Source organism: Vicia villosa, linkage group LG2, assembly GCF_029867415.1.
Source record: "Vicia villosa cultivar HV-30 ecotype Madison, WI linkage group LG2, Vvil1.0, whole genome shotgun sequence".
NCBI classification, from domain to species: domain Eukaryota; kingdom Viridiplantae; phylum Streptophyta; class Magnoliopsida; order Fabales; family Fabaceae; genus Vicia; species Vicia villosa.
The window spans coordinates 22,244,733-22,257,667 of record NC_081181.1 but is presented as its reverse complement, the minus strand read 5'-3'; positions in this window follow the sequence as shown (position 1 = coordinate 22,257,667).

Sequence of the window (12,935 nt, the reverse complement as noted above, 5' to 3'; positions counted from 1 at the left end):
ATAGGACCCCATCTTCTGGGTAAGCTTCTGATGATCTTCTTTACGTGATCAGCCTTGGTGTATCCCTTGTCAAGAACTCTCAATCCAGCAGTAAGAGTTTGAAATCTTGAAAACATCTTTTCAATGTCTTCATCATCCTCCATCTTGAATGCTTCATACTTCTGGATTAAAGCTAGAGCTTTAGTCTCCTTGACTTGAGCATTTCCTTCATGAGTCATTTTCAAGGACTCATATATGTCATAGGCCGTTTCCCTGTTAGATATCTTCTCATACTCAGCATGAGAGATAGCATTCAGCAAAACAGTTCTGCATTTATGATGATTCCTGAAAATCTTTTTCTGATCATCATTCATTTCTTGCCTTGTCAGCTTTACGCCTCTGGCATTCACTGGATGTTTGTAACCATCCATCAGAAGATCCCATAGATCACCATCTAGACCAAGAAAGTAACTTTCCAGTTTATCTTTCCAGTATTCAAAGTTTTCACCATCAAATACCGGCGGTCTAGTATAACCATTGTTACCGTTGTATTGCTCAGCAGAGCCAGATGTAGATGCAGGTGTAGACTTTTCACTTTCATCAACCATCTTTTACTGAAGCGTTTTTCTCTTCCTGAATCTTTTCTAAACACGGTTAAGTGCTTGCACCTTAGAACCGGCGCTCTGATACCAATTGAAGGATAGAAAAACACTTAGAAAGGGGGGGTTTGAATAAGTGTAGCTTTAAAAACTTGACAGATAAAAATAAATTGCACAGTTATTTTTATCCTGGTTCGTTGTTAACTAAACTACTCCAGTCCACCCCCGCAGAGATGATTTACCTCAACTGAGGATTTAATCCACTAATCGCACGGATTACAATGGTTCTCCACTTAGTCAGCAACTAAGTCTTCCAGAGTCTTCTGATCACACACTGATCACTCCAGGAACAACTGCTTCGATACCCTTTAAGACTTTTCTAGAGTATACTGATCCACACGATCACTCTAGGTACAACCTGCTTAGATAACCTCTAAGACTTCCTAGAGTATTCTGATCCACACGATCACTCTAGTTCCTTACAACTTAATGTAATCAATTCTAAGAGTATTACAATTGCTTCTTAAAAGCGATAATCACAAACTGTGATATTTCTCTTAACGTTTAAGCTTAATCTCACTAATATATTACAACAGCAATGTAGTGAGCTTTGATGAAGATGAAGATTCTGAGCTTTGAATTTGAACAGAGTTTCAGCAAGTTAATATGAGTTGTTTTGGTCAGGATCGTTAACCTTGCTTCTCATCAGAACTTCATATTTATAGGCGTTGGAGAAGATGACCGTTGAGTGCATTTAATGCTTTGCGTGTTCCGTACAGCATCGCATTTAATGTTATACGCTTTTGTCAACTACCTCGAGCCTTGTTGACGCTGTGTCTACTGACGTAGCCTTTAGTAGCTTTTAACGTTCCTTTTGTCAGTCAGCGTAGCTTGCCACTTGTACTTTCTTCTGATCTGATGTTTGTGAATACAATGTTTGAATATCATCAGAGTCAAACAGCTTGGTGCATAGCATCTTCTGATCTTCTGACCTTGAAGTGCTTCTGAGCGTGATACCATCAGAACTTCAGTGCTTCTGTTCTCTTGATCTTCTGATGCTTTCATAGACCCATGTTCTGATTCTGCTTCGACCATCTTCTGATGTCTTGCCAGACCATGTTCTGATGTTGCATGCTGAACCCTTTGAGACAAAACTTCTGAGCGCTGAATTATGCATACTCTTTATATATTTCCTGAAAAGGAAATTGCATTGGATTAGAGTACCATATTATCTTAAGCAAAATTCATATTATTGTTATCATCAAAACTAAGATAATTGATCAGAACAAATCTTGTTCTAACAGATTCCAGCTGCAGATTATGGAGATGCTTCTATGCAAGAAGCAGATGTAGAAGATCATGTTGCTGAATCAGTTCCTATTGAGGAAATCCCTGCAAATGATCTATCAATGGAAGCTACAGATCACAATGCCATCCCGTTGGTTAGAAGCTGCGAAGCTTCTTCTGATGAAACTTCCCGTCTTGCAAGGACTCTGGAAGTTCTTCAGAAGAACCAGGATGAGCAAAGCTCAGTCAATGCTGAGTTTAGAGCTTTTATAGAGAAGCAGAATGAGCACAACAATGGGGTTCAAGAAATGCTGGCCAAGATCTTGTCAAGGCTAGGGTCATCTTAGATTGAGTCTTAGCTGTTTTGTTTTTTGCTTTTGCTGCATCTGTTTTGTGCATCTTTTCTTCCTCATCTTCTTGTACTTCTGTACTTGTCTGTTTGAACTTCAATGAAAATCATCCTTTTCTTCCGTGTGTTTCTTTTGTTTTTTATCTGAATCTTTTATGTTTTTGATGATATGACAAAAAAGGGGGGAGAAATAGGTGATAAATGATTTGATTTAATCAGTTGCTTTACTAACAGAACTTGCAAAGTTCTATGTTTTTAAGCTGTGTTGTTGCAGGAACTGAAGATCAACATAAGAAGCAACAAGATGAATCAAGTTCTTGGATTCTTGAAGCAAGCTGAGTGCTATGAAGCTTCAGAATCAGAAGCAAGAAGGAAGAATGTTCAGATATTCTGATGATAGAATATGTTCTGATACATTCTATATGGCTTATATGGCTCTGATACATATTATATGTTCTGAAACATATTTTATGTTCTGATTGATTCATTCATGCTGACTTTTGTCGTTTAGTTTTGTTCTGTAACATTTCAGGATGTAGAGATGCTCTGATGATGCTCTGGTACATTCAACAATGTTCTGATACAATCTAGCATGAAGTGATGTAAGAAGAAATTCAAGCTCTGAAGCTGTCCGCTGGAAGCAAGAATCAGAAGCTGTGAATGTTCTGAGGATCAAAGAAATTCAAGTTCTGAAGCTGTCCGATGGAAGCAGGAATCAGAAGCTGTGAATGTTCTGAGGATCTAAAGAAATTCAATGTTCTGATGCTGTCCTATGGAAGCAGAAATCAGAAGCAGTGAATGTTCTGAAGATCAAGCACTGTGAACGTCTCTACCGAAATAATCAGGGAAGTCTTTTATTTATAAAATTCTTCTAGTATTAATTTCAGGAGAAGATTATTCATCTCAGGGGAGATTGTTAATCTCAGGGGGAGACACATTCACATGCTTATGCTATAGCTGTGTAATTTGTCTTTAGCTGTCTGCTCTTTCTGATCGCAAATTCATATCATTTATATATGTTTTTGTCATCATCAAAAAGGGGGAGATTGTTAGAACAAGATTTGTTCTGATCAATATTCTTAGTTTTGATGATAACAAGGATATGAAATTTGTGTGAGATAATGTGGTACTCTAATACATTGCAATTCCCTTTCAGGAAATATATAAAGAGTATGCACAAATCAGCGCTCAGAAGCTTTGACTCAGAAGGTTCAGCATGCAACATCAGAACATGGTCTGGCAAGACATCAGAAGATGGTCAAGGCAGAATCAGAACATGGGTCTATGGAAGCATCAGAAGAACTTGAGATCAGAAGCAGAAGCACTGAAGTTCTCATGGTATCACACTCAGAAGCACTTCAAGGTCAGAAGACAAGAAGATGCTATGCACCTAGCTGTTTGACTCTGATGATATTCAAACGTTGTAGTCACAAACATCAGATCAGAAGAAAGTACAGGTGGCAGGCTACGCTGACTGACAAAAGGAACGTTGGAAGCTATTAAAGGCAACGTCAGTAGACACAGCGTGAACAAGGCTCGAGGTAGTTGACAAAAGCGTGAAACATTAAATGCAATGTTGTACGGAATACGCAAAGCATTAAATGCTCCCAACGGTCATCTTCTCAAGTGCCTATAAATATGAAGTTCTGATGAGAAGCAAAGTCACTGAATCTGCTGATAATTAACTTGCTGAAACGCTGTTCGAATCAAAGCTCAGAAACTTCATCTTCATCAAAGCTCACTACATTGCTGTTGTAATATATTAGTGAGATTAAGCTTAAACGATTAAGAGAAATATCACTGTTGTGATTATAGCTTTTCAGAAGCATTTGTAATACTCTTAGAATTGATTACATTAATTTGTAAGTAACTAGAGTGATCAAGTGTTGATCAGGATACTCTAGGAAGTCTTAGCTTGTGTCTAAGCAGTTGTAATTAGAGTGATCACGTGGTGGTCAGGATACTCTAAGAAAGTCTTAGCTTGTGTCTAAGCATTTGTTCCTAGAGTGATCAGGTTGTGATCAGGATACTCTAGAAGACTTAGTCGTGGGCTAAGTGGAAAACCATTGTAATCTGTTGCGATTAGTGGATTAAATCCTCAGGTGAGGTAAATCACTCCGTGGGGGTGGACTGGAGTAGTTTAGTTAACAACGAACCAGGATAAAAATAACTGTGCATATTGTTTTTATCGTTCAAGTTTTTAGACTACACTTATTCAAACCCCCCCCCCCCTTTCTAAGTGTTTTTCTATCCTTCATGGTGTGAGTAGAAACAACAGAAGAGGAATTGGATATGAAACTCCCAAAGGGAAAGAAACATACCAACCTAAACCTGTTGATAAAATGAATATCACATATAAACCACTACACAAACAATTTAGTTTTGGTCACACAAATGATATCAAATACACATCTTACTCTGAAAATTTTCATGCTAAACCAAAGTTCAAACAGAACTTTAGAAACTCTAACCAAAGAGGACCCAAAAATATGTGGGTGCCTAAGGAGAAAATAATTTATGTTGCAGATGTCTTTCACAACAAAGTTGAAACACTAGTTTTGATACCTAGACTCTAGATGCTCGCAACATATGACAGGGAGAAAATCTATGTTCCAAAGCCTGGAGCTTAAATCTGGCGGAGACGTTAGATTTGGAGGTAATCAAAAAGGAAAGATTATTGGTAACGGTAAATCTCCCTCCATAACTAATGTTTTATTAGTAGAAGGATTAGCACATAACTTGTTGTCCATAAGTCAATTAAGTGACAACGGCTATGATATAATATTTAATCAAAAATCCTGTAAAGCTGTAAGTCAGAAAGATGGATCAATCTTATTTACTGGAAATCGAAAGAACAACATTTATAAAATTGATCTTTCTGATCTTAAATCTCAGAAAGTAACTTGTCTTCTGTCTGTTAACGATGAGCAATGGGTTTGGCACAGAAGATTGGAACATGTTAACATGAGGAGAATATCTAAGCTTAACCAACTCAATTTGGTTAGAGGTCTTCCCAATCTGAAGTACAACTCAGAAGCTCTGTGTGAAGCATGTCAGAAGGGAAAGTTCTCAAAACCTTCTTTTAAATCAAAGAATGTTGTCTCTTCCTCTAGGCCATTAGAACTTCTGCATATTGATTTATTTGGTCTAGTGAAAACTGCATCAATCAAAGGCAAGAAGTATGGATTGGTAATTGTTGATGACTATAGCAGATGGACATGGATTAAGTTTCTAAAACAAAGGATGAGTCATATTTTGTGTTTATTGACTTCTGTAACCAAGTTCAAAATGAACAACAGTTTAGGACCAATAAGGTTAGAAGTGATCATGGTGGAGAATTCGAGAACAATCTCTTTGAAAAATTCTTTAATGAAAATGGAATTTCTCATGATTTCTGTTGTCCTAGAACTCCTCAACAAAATGGAGTGGTTGAAAGAAAGAATAGGACATTTCAAGAAATGGCTAGAACCATGATTAACAAAACCAGTATGAATAAATATTTCTGGGCAAAAGCAGTAAACACAGCGTGCTATATTCATAATAGAATCTCTATAAGACCTATTCTTGAAAAGACTCCTTATGAATTGTGGAAAAACAGAAAACCCAACATTTCATATTTGCATCCTTTTGGATGTACTTTTTATATTATGAATACTAAAGAACATCTGAACAAGTTTGATTCTAAGGCACAAAAATGTTTTCTGCTTGGTTACTCTGAATGTTCAAAAGGTTACAGAATATACAATACTGAAACTCTGATTGTTGAAGAATCAATCAATGTTAGATTTGATGATAAACTTGGCCATCAAAAGCCAAAGCAAGTTGAAAATTTTGCAGATATGGAAATTCTAACTACAAACTCTAAAGATTCAGAAGCAAAGGACAATTCAGAAGATCCTCAAACTACAACATCTGTGGATAATCTGAGAAACTCTGAGGCACACTGTCATACCCCAAAATTTGCCTAACATATTTATTCATATTTCAGTACATCTGACTTTCAAATGCTCAAAGATACACAAGAAGGAAGCATGCAGTCTCTCTCCTAAACAACAGCCTCTAAATTATGGTTTCTGATTTAATCAAGGAATTTGAACTTATGATACCTCAAGTGGATTCCATGATCTCTCATATGATTCAAAGTACCTTCGTGCCAAATTTCAAGCCCTGATTCAAAAGATTGCTCATTCAATGACCCAAATAATCAACAATCGACTAGTTGACCTAAAAGTCAAACTATGGTCAAATCACAGTCAAAGTTCCTGATTTTTTGTCAACATTCTCATGTTGAAGTGTCATTCATCATTTGATCAAGGGTTGATCATGATTCATCAAGAAAAGGTCAAAAATCTACAAAAGTACAAAGTTGCTAAATTAGGGTTTTATAGGAGAAAGTTAACTGAAATTTGACCAGCCATAACTCCCACATGGAACATCAGAAATTTTCCATCCAAAGCTAATTTTGAAGGAAATTGAATTCCCTACAATTTTGTCTCTCACAAGCCAAGTCTAAAAAGGCTTTATTTGAGAGATATGGATCAAAACATTATAGGTCCTTTTCAAAAGTCAACCAAAAGTCATCTTTTCCAAAGGAGCATACAAGGAGAATGGAAATTTGTTTTGACATGAGACCAAAAACATTGGTTAGAAGACTCTTCAAGGTTTCCAAAAAGTCTTAGAACTCTCTCATACCTTAAAAATTGAGGGAGATGTACCTTGTCAAAGTTGGGCGATTTTAAGAGAAAAAATGTGAAGTAAATGGCTCCAAAATGAATCTTTTTGCAAAAGAACCCAATCTTTCTTGGCCCAATCTCCATCCTCATGATATGTGGAGCCCAAGATCCAATTGCCACGAATTTATTTGATTTATTATGGATTTTTATTCATTTAAAAAGAGATTAAAATCAAATAAATCAAGGGAAAAATCAAAGATTTAATTTGGCTCATGGTTCTAATCAAATCCAATCAACATTAACTCCAAAAATAAATCAAATTTCGTGCAAGAATGATTGGAAAGAGAATGGAGCAAAAGTAGAAAGATTTGAATAAATTTTTAATCAAATATTCTTCAAATTTTCTCACACAAATTAACTTGATTTCCAAGCAAGTTTGTAACCCTAATTTCACCATTATATATTATCACAATTCCAAGCCACAGGGGGACGAATTTGGCAAGAAGAACTAGGGTTCAAAGTTTCTCAAAGTTTCACAAACTAGGGCTTACAAACTTTTTGGAGAAACACTCACTTTCAAGCCAAGGTGACTTCATACTTATCATCCTGAGGTAGCCAAAAGTAGGTATGAATGAATGCATGATCCTATATCACGTATATATACATGTTTCATATTTCATCTTTGCATATGTCCCTTGATCTTTCAGTTTACGTATGTCTTGATATTTTAATGTAATATAATGTTTTGTTTGAGTTCGTGGCGTGAATTAAAGAGGATCTTGACCTTTAGATTGAAGCTCTAACACCTGGGACGAAGAACACAATGGCTAGGGCATTAGTTTGGTCCCTCTTCGTATTGGTATTTACGGCTTGTTTCAGGACAAAAGAACACCACCAATGGATTCGTGGGGGTCCATTTAGGGGATCTGGGTGCTCTTCTAATTTCGTTAACGTTTATCTTTTTAGTTTCATCATGTGTTTAGAATTTTGCTATGAAGGTTGAAGGAAATTCCACAGGAAAATGCATAGGTATTTCCGCAACAAAAATCTTAGGTACCTAGATTGAAGATGAAGACTGAAACCTGGACCATTGACCGTGCGCGTGTCTGACTTTCATTGGGCAGTCAGCACTTGCAGCCCTCTCTCCTCATCCAATAGGCTGGTCAATAAGTCTTCCTTCTCTTTCCAAACCTGATTGGTCCGTGAGTATGCATGTGGGGCCATGCTGAGTTGTCTTTGACCTTCCCTATTATTACTTTGTTTTATATTTATTCTCTTTTGGTTAAAATGTTAACATCAAAACTTGTGTAGCTGGAACGCCTTGAAGATTTGGTTGGTCACTTATAAGTCATGGGTTCGAACCAAGACTTTGTACAAAGTTATTTTTATGAATTGGTTTATCTGTAGATCTAGTACCAAACGTCAACGCGCGAGCACCGTGCGTCCTCAAATCCTGAACGCTGGATCAATACGAAGCCATATCTAGCACCCCAGAAAGTGACAGCCCATGATACACCTTCAGGAGCCAACAACACTGAATCAAAGCTAAGTCCTTTCTATTTTTTTTTATTTTATTTTTAATTACATAAACATCCTTTTATTTATTTCTTTTCTCTATTTTTCTTTGTTTTTATTTTGAAAATTATTTTTAAACATGTTACTTATAAATTAAATAAATATTTTCATGACTATTTAATTTATTTAATCAAACTTTCGATTTTTTTTTACAATTCTTAAATTATTCACTTTTTATATTTAAACCACTTACTTTAAATTCTGATTTTATTTTAGTTATTTCTATTCATCAATCACTGTTAGGTAGGTGTTATCCACTAACGCATTTTTAAGCCTTATAAACCTTTTGGGTCACAATAAGTTTTCTTAAATAACACTTTTAGGTTTGTAAACCTTTTAGGGTTTGTAATCAATTAGGGTTTAGATCAGTTAATGCACTAACATTTCTCTTCTTTGGTGCCCAATTTTCAGGATTAATCAGGATTCTTCAGCCACGCGCCGTACCAATCGAAAAGCTAAGTTCCTAATCCTTTTCCTTTTAAATATCATTTAAATGTTTTTTTATTTATTTTGTCTTATGCCCAAAATAGGTTTTGCTTCAAATAGTCAATGAATCACTCCTACACTCACTTTTATTTATTTTCCGTTTAATTCTCAGATGATCAGAATTGATCGAGGGTTCGAGGAAGATCAAGGCATTCGAAGATGTTTATGCTGATTATTGGTCCCTCTTATTTTCTGCCTTTTATTTCCCCTTCCCCGCAGGTGTTTATTGTAATAGCGTAGGACTTTATATTTTTCTGCCTTTAATTTCTGCAATTTTAAACTGCGTGGTTAGTAATCCTAGGGAGTGCAAGATAATTAATCGAGTGTAGCTAACATTAATTTTACTAGATAAATATCATCGAAGTTAACCACGTGATTGTTGCACCCACACACCTTTAGGTTAATCCCTCTTGTTGCCTTTGTTGCCTGTTGCTTTATAATTCTGTTGCCTCTAAGTATGCTAAATAGTCAAAGTCCCTCGATTCCGAGGATGCCTAAAGCAAGGTTGCCTTAAGGAATAAAAATCATCTAGTCCCTCGATGTTGCCTCGAAAAAATAAAATGATTGTCCTATTGCTAAGGTATCCTCGCATGATGCCTAAAAAGATTAATGACTATTATATACTTCCCTTAGACTACCTGCCCTCTTTATGGCAAGGGACAGTCTTATGGCGAACGATCCTCTCGATGACCCGATCACATCCAATTGAAAGACTTCCTGCCCTCTCATTGTATGGATAGACCCTTTCGCCTTGAAAAGCTAAAAGAACAAATTTCTAAACTTAGTGTAGTTGCTATTAATTGCTTGCTCTTTTCAAATTCAAATTCAAAATCTTTTCCCACTTCTTTTCAAAATCAAATTCAAAAAGACTACGCTTATTTACAAGCTAAAGTTCTCATTCAAATCTTTTTACTATTCATACACGACACTTCAAACTTTTCAAACAAACAAGTGAGCTAAGCAAATAAGAGCCCATGGAAAACCATGGATGCAAAGGGTGCCTTACACCTTCCCTTTGTATAACCTACCCCCCGAACTCAAAATCTTTTTAAAAGGTCTTTTCCTGTTCTTTTAGCCTTTCTGTAAATTGGATAAAATAAAAGTCGGTGGCGACTCTTGCTTACTGCGACATTTCAAATAAAGTCAGTTCACCGTGTTACAGAACTGGCGACTCTGCTGGGGATACTTTCGAATAAAAGAGGGGTTACCTTAAAGTTTAGGATCACTTAATGTTTGTCTTGCTTGCTTTATTTTTCAAGGCTGTTTTGGGAATTAAATGAAGGACGAATCCTATACCCGGATTCAAGTACACTTAAGATAGGAGTGGCATAGTCATGGCGACCTCTTTCACATATGTGGGAGATGAGTCAATATGAAGTTCACGCTTGAGTTAGGACTCCATAGCTATATGCACACCTTTCTCAAATGAGGGGGGTCTATGTATGTGCCTGTGGGTGCGCCGGAGCTCAAGGACCTTTAATTACCCTTTAACCCATCTTGGCCTTTAGGAACGTGGTGGGGGGACTACTCTTGACAAATGTTGAGAACTAGTCGCTACCCGATGCTACAATTCAGATAGGTTCTCTCTCAAAGTATCATTGCATGGTTCAAATGCATCATGTCCGAGGGTGCTTTAGAAGGACTGACAATTCTGAATAACTGGTAGAACCCGTTGCTGATATCATCCTTTTCCTTTGAAGTACCTTTGGGGAAGGGTAGTTACCTAGTCGAACTCCATGCAAGCCTTTAAACCTAAGGACATTTGTGTGACTTGCTTGTGTGTGCTACTAACCCTTCTATTTCCTTGCAGGATTTGCTCATAGGACATTCGTCCTTATTACCTTATGCTTTACCTATTATATTTCATCCGCATGACATCATGACATCATAACATAGCATGATTAATTAACCTTTTCAGGGATCTTAGGGATTTAGGGCGCACAATTTCAGGTACTCTTATCAAGGACCGAATTCCTAATCAAGGGGCAAGAGGATTTATTTTCCTCTGGCCACATACCTTCAAATTCAGAGACTCAGTACCTATCAAGGGGCAAGAGGATTTATTTTCCTCTAGCCATATACCTTCAAATTCAGAAGTATCCAGAATCAGAGGCAATGACCCACTCGATATGGTGAGCTCGATTCCTATAGAAGAACATCCAAGAATCAGAGTTCTTCAAACTAGGACGCAACATGATCATTTTCCAATGTTGCTAACTAAATTTCCTAAAGATCCTTGAAAATATTGCATCTGCATTCATGACATTGCATCATAGGTTTCCACCACAGGTTTCTCACCTCCTCGCTGTTTATTTCAGCATCATGAATCTCGAGCAATCAGTCAAAGACCTTCAAGCTCAGAATGCCCAGTTTCAAGATTTGATACTGAACTTGTCCAAGGGGCAAGATGAACTGAAAGCACTCCTGACCAAGAAAGAGAAAAGGCCTAGAAGATCTGTGAATGTCCTTAACATGGGAAGAAGATTCCGAGGTCCACTCAAGAGGGCTGAAGAAGTCAAGGTTTCTAAAGACGACGACAATGAATAAGACGATGGTGCTAGCGTCAAAACTGATGCGAAAAGTAACCACGATTCTGCCAAGCCCTCTGAGGAAGAAGAAGACTACTACCACGAGGATGAACATCCCGATGATAAATACAAGTGGTTGGAAGAACGTATGAAAGCTATGGAAATTCAGAAAGTACCTGGGTTGGATTTTGAAGAGCTAGGACTCATCTCAGGGGTTGTCATTCCTCCGAAATTCAAGACTCTGACCTTTGCTAAGTATGATGGAGTCCCCTGTCCTAAACTGCACCTGAAATCCTATGTGAGGAAGATTCAGCCTCATACCGCTGACAAGATGCTATGGATCCACTTTTTCCAAGAGAGCTTATCTGGAACCCAACTCGAATGGTACTATCAACTGGACGGTGCCAACATTCATACATGGAAAGACTTAGCCGGTGCTTTCTACAAGCAATACCAATACAATGCTGATCTTGCGCCAACTCGTAAACAATTACAAAGCATGTCCATGGGACCTAATGAAAGCTTCAAAGAATACGCTCAGAAATGGAGAGACTTGGCTGGCAGAGTCCAACCTCCCTTGGCTGACCGAGAGTTAGTTGACATGTTCATGAATACACTGACTGGTCCCTTCTACAGCCATTTACTTGGTAGCTCCTCGTCTGGTTTCACCGACCTCATACTGACTGGAGAACATGTTGAAAGTGGCATCCGAAGCGGAAAAATTCAGGTGTTTACTTCTTCTGGTACTGTAAAAAAGCCATACAATGGGAAGAATGAATCCAACACTGTTGGGGCAGTCCTGGTCTCTGGTCAGGCTCCAACACAACAACAGAAAGATTAACGCAAGCAACAAGGTGGCCAACGTACTTGGAAATCCAAACCCAAAAGGTCATTTACCCAATACACATGCCATTGGCTCAAGCTTTGCAACACTTGCTCGATCGGAGTCTGATAACTCTACTGCCTCCATACTCAGCTCCTGCTAATCCTGCCCCTGGGTACAAGCATCATGCAAGATGTACTTACCATTCAAATAGTCCTGGTCACGATACAGAAGATTGCGGCCCATTGAAACATAAAATTCAAGACTTGATTGAAGAAGGGATCGTTGAATTTGGCCAACCAGAGAAGCCACACAAAGTCTAAAGGATGGCTATTTAGATCATTAATTTACTCGCATTCGGAATTTCTTTCCAGTTTGTTTAAACATTCGTCTTATGTCAGACTCTATTTATTTTATCATAATCATTAATGCATTGCATACGTTTGTCTTGACTTATTTCTTCTCCTATTGTTATATTAAACTTTGTTTTTACTTGGTTTTCTTTATGATATTTAACTCTCGCTAAAGCTGTGAACCTTTTAAGGGAAGATGACGAAAATGATACCCCAACCTCGTACAATATGCTTTCGAACAGACTATGCTGACGATGTACAGGCATTGTTTCAATTCCTAAAC